At 40.1% G+C, this 12249-nt stretch overlaps 1 protein-coding gene across 3 annotated transcripts in view; it reads left to right on the top strand.

Annotated features, from left to right (window-relative positions):
• The window catches only part of LOC132124143 (ras-responsive element-binding protein 1-like), a 49970-nt gene that overhangs the window by 9463 nt on the left and 28258 nt on the right, over nucleotides 1-12249 (top strand). Inside the window, exon 2 of one of the 3 annotated variants that reach the window (XM_059534996.1) lies at nucleotides 9418-9509. The exons of the other annotated variants lie outside the window; for them this stretch is intronic. The gene's annotated coding sequence lies outside the window, so the exon portion shown is untranslated. The remainder of the gene's footprint in view (nucleotides 1-9417; nucleotides 9510-12249) is intronic. 3 annotated transcript variants of the gene reach the window in all.

The raw sequence follows: 12249 nt of genomic DNA, 5'->3' as shown, positions 1-12249 counted from the left end.
GTACTTTCTTTAATTTCTATACCAGCTGATGTCATTGAGATCCATCATCTAGAGGAGGTTTCAAGCTAATTGACGCTTAAAGGACAATGCAAGCACGAATAATGGCATGTTGTGTTAACTATTGGATAACATTGTACATCTGTGTACTTTACTCCCAAATTGAGTCTTTTGAGTTTTATATATTCGTATAAATACGTATTGGGATAGTAGGTGGTACTATCTTTGTAATAAAGATAGTAATAAAGTATTTAAATGCACAATTAAAATCGCCACGTTACATAGAAGTGTTGGAACTCCAAATAACATGATATTTAATTGTTGTTTTCACCAGCATTACATTAAATAGAGGTGTCCGCAGTACGAGATACATGTTATAACGCAGATCCATTTTCAGTGTTATGCTAAATATATAGGTGTAATAATAAAGATTTCATTTCAAACAAGTCACATATACGGTCAGTACGGTGAAACTGAAAGAAATTAACTCTCACCAAATTTGGTCACCAAAGTTTTTTTTTTTTTTTTGGCATTTGGTGATTACAGCAAAATACACTGAATGAATCCGATTCTAGACTCCCATAAGGTTCTCGCTCTGGCTTGCTCTTTCTTTGTAGACTGCCTCTGCAGCCTTTTGTAGGATGGTCAGACTTATGCTAAACACCAAGTTGCCACAATTACAGAAAAAATTGTGACTTAATGCTCTCAGTCTGCAAATTGTCCTACGAAGTTCCAGCGCATCCACCCCCCCCCCCATTTTAGATGAATCGCTCCCTTGTAGGAGCATGTCCTCAGGCAGCCGCCTGTGTAGAGAGAGCCCTGCACAGCAACTCTGGAGCTCCACGAAAGGGAAAAAAAACAATGTGACTCTTATTTCAGGCAGAGGAGGGTGGGCTGTACGTGATGTGATGCTAGGGAGTCGCTTCGGCTCAGCCGAGAAGCCCTGCGCGTCAGCACACACTGGAGTGTGATGGATGACCCCTGCTGCAACCGCCGGCCTGGTTGTCACTCAGGCGAACAGCAATAGCAAACAGCTGGCAGAACAGGCGCGATTGGCTGAAGCGAGTCATGTGGGTTGGCTTTTTGGGGCGGAGCCATAAAAGTGGGTGGCTGACGGCCGTCACAGCACCAGTTGGCTGATGTTACGGCCTTGTACTTTAGCCTGCATCCTTGCTCTGGAGTTTAGGCCATGTAACATTGTAACAGAAGCCAAAAGGGGCCGGAGGGAAGGGGAGGTGCAGAAATGATAGAGTGAATGAGTGAAAGAAGAGGGAGTGAGGTAATGCGCAGTGACTGACGATAACATCGCCGTCAGAACTGGGTCCAATAAGCATTCACAAATCTTGCTTTGGATTTTTTCACCCAACAAGCTTCTTTTTCAAGGGAGGGGAAAAAGCAGCCACAACTCATGCATGGTCACTGCATGTCTGTTTATGTGTGCACGTATGAGACACAGAGAGATGTTCTCAGCATCAGCTCGATGAAGGCTGTATTCTTCTTGGCTTCACAAAGAGCTCTATTATAGCATGCCATAAGAGGCATATCTGCCTAGTTCTCTGTCAAACACCCCTCCAGTGGTTTTCCTACTCTTAAGTCTTCCAAATAAATGATGGAGAACCCTCCGTGGCAGCTCGCCAGCCTCAAAACCTGAGCAGCTAGCACATTATTTACAGTGAATCAGGTAGTTCTAGTTTTGGTAAAATTGATTAAAAGTTTCTACAGAATAGGTATGTGTTAATCTTCCTTTTTTTTTGCGCAATTTTTTTGGAATGATAATCCATGATTTGCTATTTTTTTTTCCCTCTTTGAACACAATTTCATGCCATTTGTGAGGGAATCCCTTGGCTGTATTGGTGCATTCACTCGGATCAGTTCCAGGATGTGTGTGCACAGCATCGTGGGCCTCTTTTTCAGGATGGCTTGTAGGAGCTTGCCTGTTTAACAGGACTGAAAATGCCTGGAGGTACCCCCACACACCTCCTCCTCTTCCTACTCCTGGTCTCTTTGTGTTCTCAGGTGTACAGTGAATTTAGAGTCTACTTCATGAAACCAGCGGCCACACCTGTACCTCAACGGTGCATAAAGGAGAGATGGTTATCGGAAGCATCTCTATACGTTTATTGCAAAGCACAGTTTGGCTAACACCATCTTATAAGCCAAACCTTAAGTTATTATGGTGCTTTTTAGATTCATTGAAAAACATTACTTGCATTCATGCCGACTTGTGCGCACAATACCCTATTTCTGTCTTTGTTTACAATATTATAAATGTTTCTCAAAATGTAACATTTTGTTAAAAAATAATATTTTTCTGCCACTTTATTTGGGACCCTATAATTTCATTGAACTCAATGTCAGCTTTGAACATGCCGAACATCTCTTTTTTTTTTGCCTCCAGTTGTTGGTACATCCTTTATGATCATCAACAATGTTTAAAGAGAAATTGTCCAGAGATAGAAGTGAGTTGCACATCTATAGGACCCATGCATAGTTCAGTTGTTCTAGTTGCTGATGTGACCTATGTACACAGTGAGGTTTGGAGAGCCTTCTGTGTGCCTCTGGATTTATGGAGCTGAGCTGTCCACATGAATGTTCCATTTGTTGCACAGATAGACAACTGTCAAAGGAGAACAGCATTAGCCCACTGCATCCTCTCTGCCATAAAAGCTGCCACCCTGACCAGCACTGCCGAGAGAGAGGGAATGGGGGAAAGTGGGAGGGAGATGGGAGGAATTCCCATGTGACTTCTTCCCAAGAGGATTTTTTTTTTCCACGGATGAGTTAAAAGATCCAGTTTTGCACAACAAAATAGAAAATGAACCTTGTACTGTTGAGTACAAAATCAGACATTTAAACGCTCAAATAAAACAATGTCAGTGAACAGTTGCGGATGTCTTCATATCCACAGATCGCAGTCAAAGCGTATCAGAGAGAATGCCATCTTAGCAAGTCGGACGGGGGAAAGATCGCTTGGTCTTCCTGCAGGAACATGTCCGCTAAATAAAGGAGCGATCAAAACAACAAGAACAACAGAAGGGAAGGAGATAAGATGCTCGGATCCTCCTTTTCATTCAGTCCTCTACACCTCACGCACTGTTTAACCAGAGTAAGCCTGGGATGTAGTCTCGCATCATTGTGGTTCTTTTCATTCACGGCTCTTGTTTACATCTCAAGGAAGCGTTCTAAAATGGCTGCCCTGTTTTGGACGGATCGGTGGGGACAGCGATATTCTTTGAGAGAGCTTGCACACACACACACACACACACTGTAATGAGGGTGGACAGTGTATGCTTTTTCCAGGCAGCTGTCAGTGGCACACTGATCTGTCAGCATGGACCCTGCATCTGCACTCCTCTGTAACACCACGGCTCTCCACAGAAACCGGGCACGAGCCAGCGTCTGTCTACGCTTACAAGAACTCGGTCTTCGCAAACCCAGCATCTCTTTTGTGAGAGAATGCAGTTCTTTCTCTTACCGCCCATGCATATTTGCATGGATATGGAGATGAGACTGAATACGAGGCCGTCCTGTCCTTAAACTCATGCTCATGTGACCAGTCAACTGCTCTTGCAGTACCCCACTGAGAAGTCTGGCCAATCCGAGGCACCATATGTGTCTTTTAGACCAAAATAAAAGCGTTCCATCTGCAAAGAAGGGTCTAAGACTTGTCCCTGTCGCAAACACCTGTGAGGCTTGACAGCTGAGTCGTCCGTTGCCAAGGACCCCTCAATTTGCATGCTTGTTTACATCATCTCTTAACCTCTGAAGAGCCAGAAACTACCGAGCCTGCACCCACAGCTGGGGCTAGATGTCCCCCATCCCCCTTAAAACACATTTGAAACAAATATTTCAGCGCATCTTTGCAACCCTGCTGTACTTCAAGGATATGTCTTAAAGCCATTTAGCAAGAAGCAGCAACGTGTTCTCAAAGTGACTATAATTTGGAGGCTTTGAAACATTTTTAAGTGCATCTGAGATGCTCGCACAGATACAGAACTTGTTTGCATGAAGGCGAAGCAACCCAAGGCGAAGCAGCCAGGCTTGATTTGGAAATGAAAGCCACTTCCTGCTCAGCACAGTTTAGCATGTTGCCTGATATGATGTATGCTTTACTCAGGTGTTAAATGATGTTTAAGAGTAAAACAGTCAATCACAGTTTGATGCCACAAATTCATTGCAGATGCACTCATTTTATTCATAGCTGTAACAAAAGTTGCTCCTTCGATGTAGTCACATCTTCATAGTTTCTTAGTTCCTGTTGTTAGTCATATTACCATGAAAAATCAGTCAGCAGACAAAACTGGATGTGCTGTCTTGTCAGTGGTTGAGGCCAGCATCTTTGCAAATTCGTCTGGGAAGCAGAAAATCATGAATAAGGAGAAAATAATTGGGGTTGGTGATGTGTCTGCTTTTGCCTTCTTTGGTTTGATGGGCTAAGGCTATTCTCTGTTCTGCTCTAATATAAACCATCATCTGTAAAAGGAACCCAAGCCTTACTGAAGTTTCCACATGTTGCCACACAATGGCTGGTCAGATGATTTCAATTTTCTATGTCTTTGCTTTTGATTGCATTGCCGGCACTTCTGCAGACTGATTGGGAAACATACTGAGGGCTGCTGTACTAAACATTATTGGTATAACCATATTTCTTTGGATGTGGAAATAGCATAGTACCATTGTATTTTGCAGACTTTATGATGGTAAAACCATTGCATCCTTCAAAGCAAGTATGTGGTGCATTCTCAACGTTGTCACAAGGGGCACTGTAACAAACATTAACCTAAAATGTCTTCTTCTATGGTCATTTTTGCTTTTCAAGTCATGGTTAAGCAACCATTTGAAGATAACTGTTTAATAATAAACTTATTATTCAGGAAGCTTAATATAAACATGTCAACACTAGGGCTGGGACAATAAAACTATGCATCGCAAATTGAGAAATGATTCTGAGATTTTCGGAATGCATCGCGATTCTGTCTTGAATCGATTCTGAGCTTAGTTTTTTAACAGCAGATGGCACTGCGTGCTTTAGAAAATAGAAATAGCTGTATTCTGCTGCTTCAGGTTCCTTACACATGCGCCACTTGAACCTAAAATAATCATTCATAAAGTTCAAAAAGGTTGAAGCAAAGTACAAGGATGTTCACAGTGGGCTGTGTTTACATTTATTCTTTTACCATAAAAGCATAAACATGCAAGTACATTTAAACACTTAGCCTACATTACTCACCCAAATGCACAAGTGCACTTTAGCATTTGAGTGTTCGGTTAAAAACTAGCGTAGAGAACCAGCTTTTGTTAACGGTGCTGTATGTAGGATTGACAACAGAGTGGTTGAATAGGTATTGCAGTCCAAATTCAAAATATTGGAGTTTTTTTTTTTTCACCCGGCCTCTCCTCAGCAGGTTGCCAGATTGACAACACTAACAGGAACGAGCGCACTTGACATTGAATAAAATGAAATACACTGTTTTCCGCCAACTGGCAACCCGGGGTACTGAAAGACACTTGGGTAAACTGGCAGTGGGCGGGTATCACAAAACAAAACAGAGACCGACATTCAGGCCCAGATGACTGTAGCATTGTTTTTCAGATAAACAAGTATGTTAACTTAGCATGTTTCTTAAATATCTGTTTAAGAGTAGATTTGACAGAGAATCACGATGCTTTTCGAAAATCTCAGAATCGATCCATGAATCACGATGCATCCTTTTATTGTCCCAGCCCTTGTCGACACAGTGAAATTAGTGGCATAGACTGCCCCCTCGAGTACTGGAGGTTAATTACATAGAGTTCAAATGAATGTAAAGTATATAATCGGATGGCTTTATTTCACTGGCTTGGCTGTGCATTTTCATCTCCATGGGACTGTGTTTCTGGTCCAAGGCCCACTTCTGATGGGAATGCTTGCAAAAAACAACCACAACAAAAAACAAATCTACTGTAGAATGTAGGTTTTGTTCAAGTAGGACTTGGTGTCAAATGATTGTCTTTTGCGGCATAGTCTAACTGAAGTAATTAGTATCAGCCTTTCTGTGTGGTTATGTCTTGAAGGGTGTACGGTTTGCATTGATAAGGATTCGAGACCTCAGGGTGGTGCAGGTTCTGGTAACTCCCTTCAACCATCCTCCGGCCCCCCTTTCTTCCTCTCTGTGTCTCTGGTGTTTAGTAGAAACAAAGCAAACAAGTCAGGGAGTGAGCAGTTAACTCAGTGAGGTCTTTCAAGCATCGAATGAGCAAACTGGCCTGTCCCGTTTGTCCAGATTCTCACCTCGCTCTTTATCTGTGCCACCTTGCCTGCTCCTCTTATTCATCCATTTTTTTTCATCCCTTTCTTTTAAAATCTACACCTTCCTGTTTTTGCATCAGGTCCCATCTCCTGTCTGTCTTTCACTGGTTTTTATCTTGGCCTCTCGCTATTGAAACTGATATTGAGGGGTGATGTGCTAGGCAGAAAGCAGCGCTATCTCAGCGTGCCAACTGCTCTCAAACACGTCGGTTCCTGCACTTGTCCGTGCCTGTCATCCAGCCCTGAAACAGAGCAGTAGCATTCTTTCTCACACACACACACACACACACACAGAGTGAAGTGCTCATGCTCACACACGGAGGCGGAGGTAATCACATAGTATGCGTACACAAACAGGTTTAACCCAAAAATGGTTGCGGCCTATACTGCACTCATTCAACACACATTTAGCTTGAATTAAACTGTTTGCTGGCACAGAGGAATGAAATGTAACCTGTAGCAGTTAATTGTGGTTCATCGTCAGGCATCTCTCTATTTTTATTTTTTGTTGAAGTCTGAATCTAGTGACTCATCTAATTAGCTGTGTTCACAAAGGAAGTCTCACTATTACTTTTTAACTTCTGCACTTGTGCTTCAGTAATTAATGGCAATGATAACAAATTAACCCACAGCAGGAAAGACAAAATCACATGACTATTTTCATGTGTGTATATAAGAATCGCTAAATATTTTTCATCTTTTTTCAAGTCTCTTCTGCTCACCAAGCCTGCATTAATCTGATCAAAAATATTCTTACAATTTAGAACAACTGTTTTCTGTTTTGATTTATCCTTATGATGATGGCAAAGCTGAATCTTCAAATGATCCTTTTGCAGAAATCATTTTAATATGCTTAGTAGGTGCTCAAAAAACATTTCTTATTATCGATGTTGAAAACCATTTATGCTGCTTCAGATTTTTGTGATACAAGTTTGCAGGAGTCTTTGAATATACAGTCCAAAAGAAGAGCATTTATTTGAAATACAATATTTTTGTAAACTTATAAAATTATTCACTATGACTTTTCATCAGTTAAATGCATCCTTGCTTGAAATAAAAGGTTTTTTTTTTTAAATAAATTGTACTGACCCTAAACTTTTCAGCAGTATTGTATTATGTAAATGTATTATGTGCAAATTTGCAATTTTATCCTAAAATATGCATTTAAATATGTGAATGAAAACTTAATAACAGAGACTTGGGCGCAATATGGAAGCACTTGCTCCGAATGTATTACCTTTTTTTGAATATATATCTATACATATTAATTTTTATTTGATAAAATACACTTTAAATCACACTGGTAATGCATCTGGGAGGCTGGCTGTGTCAAACCAGTCTGCCCTGCTCATCGCTGATGTATTGCCCACTTTGTTTCTCCTTTTGTTTTATCATTTTTTTCTGAATGTTGTGCAATTCACACCAAAGCCAATAACCGTTGCTGAATACAGTCAGTGTCCGGTCATCATCATCAGAGCAGAGACACGCAGGCTGGGTTTGTTTCATGGGGGCATACGCACACACACACACACACACACACACACACACACACACCCACACACACACACACACACACACACACACACACACCCACACACACACACACACACACACACTGGCGTGGCTAAAGACCACAGCAACCTAAAATGTCTCCTCCAGCAGGCCATTATACCTGCCTCTGTGCCTCTCAATTAGACAGTCTTACCAGCCGCTAATCTGATAATCTCTGTCCTGTCTCTCTCATCCCATCCTCCATCTCTCCTTCACTCGTCTCTCCATCTCGTCTCCATCCCCCACCACCAACGGAGAAGTTTCCTGTGAACTTTTTATGGTCATCTGTCTTCAGTCAGTTCTGTCCCTCTCTCCCTCTCTCTAATTTAAAGACACGCGCTCCATCACTCTCTCTGCACGTCTCCTCTCTTTTGAAAAGCTCCTGCACAAAGAGGATAAAGCTGCGTAATTCTCTCCTCCTCTTCGTCTGTGCATCTCTGTATCTCTCCATCATGTCTGCGGACGGCTGACAGACGTTAAACGGGCCAATCACTGATTAGTGATGCAACAAAAGATGCTGAAAAACGTCTTACTGTGTTAATTAGGAGCAGACCTAGACAGAATGTGCTAAGTTTTCCTATGCTGATTTTCCCAAAATAATACAGTTTATTTAAACATTAGGTAATTTCAGAAGTATTATAACTGTACTATTGTAAAATGTTAGTTATAAAATATTAGTCTTCTAACAAACAAGTCATTTAGCAAGTTTTTTTTTCTGTTTTTTAGCAGCTGCCAGTAAATAGTCTACTACTCTTAATACTGACAGTGTTATCACATAAAGCTAAATAGAAATAGGGTGTATAAGCAAAAATATATTACGGCAATATTCTTAATTCTAGATAATAAAATAAAGCTGGGGGTCAAACTTTTAAAAAATGTTTTGAATTTAAAAAAAAATAGTTATCAATAATGTTTCCTCATATATTGTATATATATATATATATATATATATATATATATATATATATATATATATATATATATATATATATAATGTATATGTATGTGTATATATATATATACAGTATGTATATGTGTATATATACAGTATGTATATGTGAATGTATGTATGTGTATGTTATTTTCTGGTCAAGAAAAATGTATAATCAATTTCATACCAGTTTGAATTATTCTGACAAACCCTTCACCAAATCATCCAGAGTTTGTGAGTCTTTTGGATGAATTGTTTTAAGAATCCCCTTCATGAGAATCAGGTGCTTGTGAATCGGACCAAAATAGAAGTGATACTCAGACATTTATAGCAGCTGACAAACAGACAATCAAGGGAACTGTGATTTCTAGAGCTTACACTACTAACGTGTCTTTGACTCAAAGCAGCTTTTTGATGCGAGTTAAATTGTGGCATGACTGCAGGTCAAACTCCAGCCACTGAGATCCAGATCGTCTGTAAGAACGGGTCATTTCATAGGGCTGTGATTCAACACAGAAGCAATGTTTGCAATGCTTTTATTACTTTATAACAGATTTCAAGGTCAAAAGTCTCATCCCGAAAGAAAGTGCATGTGTGTGTGTTTTCATAGGCATGCATATTAAACTCCCTGTTTGTGGTCTCCCTGCAGTGTGAGCAGTGGTTGCTGACACACGAGGTGCACTGCGGTCCCTCTTCAAACCCAGAACGGCAGCAGAATAAGACAACCTCGTCTGAGGACGGGTAAATATACCTCACTGCCCGGTCCAAGCCGAACCGAGGCTGTCCGTCCGCGTGAGCATCATCACTGTTTGCACATGTAGCATGGATACCTGGCCTGCTTGTCAAGTCTCGTCCACAAGTTTCACTCGAAACTTTGAGCTTTATCTCTCCTTCTATTATTTCATCATTTCATGCACATGTCTGTTCATCCTCACTGTTTTACAGTCACAGCACAGCTCACACTCCATAGTATGCCACACATCCTTGACTCGCATGCCTTTGCTCTGTCATTCATCAGATTTTTTTTTTTTGCAGTGTGCATGTGGCCCATTACTGCAAAAACAGTGAAGCTAGCCACTGCTTAATAGGCTTTTGATCCTTTTGAAATTGAGTTAGGTATACAAAACGATGTTCAAATCTACTATTTGTCAAGTCACAGTTTATTACTTTACTTTATAAAAGCACAGAAACTTTTAAGCTTGAACTTTGTAATCTGCTTTCAGCTCTTCAGATGTCGCATGCACTTCATATAAATGCTAACGTGCGCTGCATGAAGCTGTGGTCTATCAGTGTTGCGTTGTCTTGTTTTAAGACTCTTGTGCTTAAAACATGAGATGGTTTTCGGTTCAGGTAGAGGGGACATGGACATGGCTTCGCATTGAGATGCAGGGAGGAATCTGAAAAATGTATTTGTGTTTGTTGCGTTGAAGAAAAAGAATGCAAGTAGATGTAAAGACAAAATACCAGACAAAGGCCAGACTTAAAACTAAATGGAGAACAGGCATTGATAATGGAAAAACATCATAGATAAAAATAGAGACTACCATTGTGGTGACCATTTTTATTTTCATGTACTATTAAAATTGAGTTTTATTTGTGCACATTAGGTAATACACCATGAGCTAACCAATGATGAGCAAACAATGCACACTTGTATTTTTATTAAATATTATGGTCATTATGTACTATCATTGTTCAAAATGTATTGCTCATGTTAGTTAATACATTAACTAAAGGTAACAAAAGATTCCTTATTGTAAAGCATTAACTTCAAATGAGTTAATACATGAGGTATGCACTCTTTTTTGCATTTGTTAATGTATGTTAATGTAAATTTTATTATACACAGTTGCAAATTATGTTTGTAGTAATTAATGTTTTTTCCATAATATGTTAATAAATTTAATTTATTGTGTATTCACATTGTGGATTCATTGTTATTTTGTGTTAACAATTGCATTAACCAATAGAACCTTATTGTAAAGATGAAAGATGGTATAAAGTATCTTATAAATAAGTGTGCCCGGTATATTTTTTATTCGTCTAGATTTTTCATTGAACAGTTTGTTCAAGTTGCTAGCTACGTTTCCCTTTCCTCGTTCTGAAGTGTTCTCAGGTAGCAGGGTCAAAGGTCAACATTCTCTTCTGTAAAACAGCTGTGTTATCTAGGTGAAAGAATGAGGCTCCGAAAAGACACACATTCTTTTACACAAAATAAACGGCAGAATTACAGCGTTATACTTCGGAACAAGCGGCCTCTGACTGCCATTTCTCAGGTTAGATTGTTACTTTGGATGGTTAGTTGTCAGATAACTGACTCTGAGTGCTCCTGTGAGTCATGGCCTGTTGCTCAAGCCGCTCTATTGAGCACCTGCAGTCTCCCGTGCTCAGACTTGTGGCACATCTGTTGAAAGTCACGGAACAGGACCAAACCGTTTATCACATACTGGCAGGGCATGTGACAGTGATAACAAAATGCATTAGATGTCACCAAGATAAGGTTAGTAACACACTCAGATTGAACAAAAAAAGAAATCATCTTTTCTGCTCTGTGAGACGGTTCCATTATGGTACAATACGTGGTGTACACGGGTGTTCGGTAGGATGTTGAGCTGGTGCTGATGCATGGTTGTGTGGGCCTGAGAGGCCTCTTTGTGAGGTGAGGCAGTCCATCATCCACCAAAAACCTGTTCGGGTGGCTGCATAGATGGAGATACCAGGATTCCACCATAAACAACTGCCGCACAAAAAGACTTCAGCTTGTGGTAAACATTGCATTAAAACAACTTTTAGTGTTAGACGACAATAAAACGCTTGTTTTGTCAAGGTTAAAACCAGACTACATCGATTTGAAAAATGTCATATGAAAGCATTACTCATCTGATGCTGAAAGGTCTGTGTGTTTGTGCTCAGCCACTTGTTTTTTGCTTAGCATATCTGTTTCTGTTCTGCTCTTGGTGCACTGAACTGATTTTATAGAGGAAGTATTTAATAAGAGGTCTGTTTTTCTCACACTACTAGATTAGGCTGTTTAGGTCACAAGGAAACAATTGCAGAATCGTGATGGTTTAAATATGTTGTCCGGTAGGTCTTGGTTAGTTGATTTCAAGTTTACTCACGGTAACATCCTCCCATATCTGAAAAATGACAGAAACACATCCTCTCTAAACCAGAAAATGTAGACTCATCACACATACTGCCATGAAGCTCACAGGAGCGCTGAGGTCTGCACATTTCCTGTCATTTATCGACTTTTAGGCTTTGAAAAAAAATTTTTTTTCTGCTACTTTAAAAACAATGCATCACAAAACTAGTCTAAGGGATTCATATTGAATCACAAGGGAAGAAAATATACGTCTTATTAATCTTAATTGGAAAGCTGGTGACAAACATGGGTACTAAAACATGTCTACTGTAGATACTGTTCTGCATCGTTGCGCTGCGGTCCGTCTAACTCAATTTCCCTAAAAGTGCATCTAAA

This window comes from Carassius carassius, chromosome 42, assembly GCF_963082965.1.
Source record: "Carassius carassius chromosome 42, fCarCar2.1, whole genome shotgun sequence".
NCBI classification, from domain to species: Eukaryota; Metazoa; Chordata; class Actinopteri; order Cypriniformes; family Cyprinidae; genus Carassius; species Carassius carassius.
This window is presented reverse-complemented; position numbering and strand designations above follow the sequence as displayed.